Raw genomic sequence first — 676 nt, 5'->3', positions numbered from 1 at the left:
GAAAGAAAACCCCAGAACCAGATGACTTCACTGCTGAATTCCACAAAACTTTGAAAGAACTCATACCAATATTTCTCAAACTCTTCCAAAAAATTGAAGAGGAAAAAATATTTCCAAACCAGCATTATCTTCCCATCAAAACTGAAAAAGGACACAACAAAAAAGAAAACTACAGACTAATAACCCTAATGAACATAGACATGAAAATCCTCAACAAAAAACTAGCAGACAGAATCCAGCAACACATTAAAAAGATCATATACCATAATCAAGTGGGATTTATCCCAGGGATGCAAGGATAGTCTAACATATACAAAACTATATACATGATACATCACATCAACGGAATAATGAGGAAAAACATATCATCATTTCAATAAAAGTAAAAAAACCATTTGATAAAATCCAACATCCATTCATGATGAAAACACTCAACAAATTAGGTGTGTAAAAAATAGACCTCAACATGATAAAAGCCATATACCCACAGCTAGTATCATACTGAATTGACAAAATTTGGAGGCTTTTCCTCTAAGATCTGGAACAAGTCAAGTGTAGTGGATTGGATTATGTCCCCCCAAAATCATTGAAGCTCAAATTGTGTCCCCATGTTTTATGTAATAGAAACTTAGCCCCCACTGTGACTGTTAAGAGGGTGGGAAATCCTATTATGGTA

The sequence above is a fragment of the Galeopterus variegatus genome, unplaced genomic scaffold (genome assembly GCF_000696425.1).
Source record: "Galeopterus variegatus unplaced genomic scaffold, G_variegatus-3.0.2 Scaffold3400, whole genome shotgun sequence".
In the NCBI taxonomy this organism is placed as follows: Eukaryota; Metazoa; Chordata; class Mammalia; order Dermoptera; family Cynocephalidae; genus Galeopterus; species Galeopterus variegatus.
Note: the sequence above shows the minus strand (reverse complement) of the source record.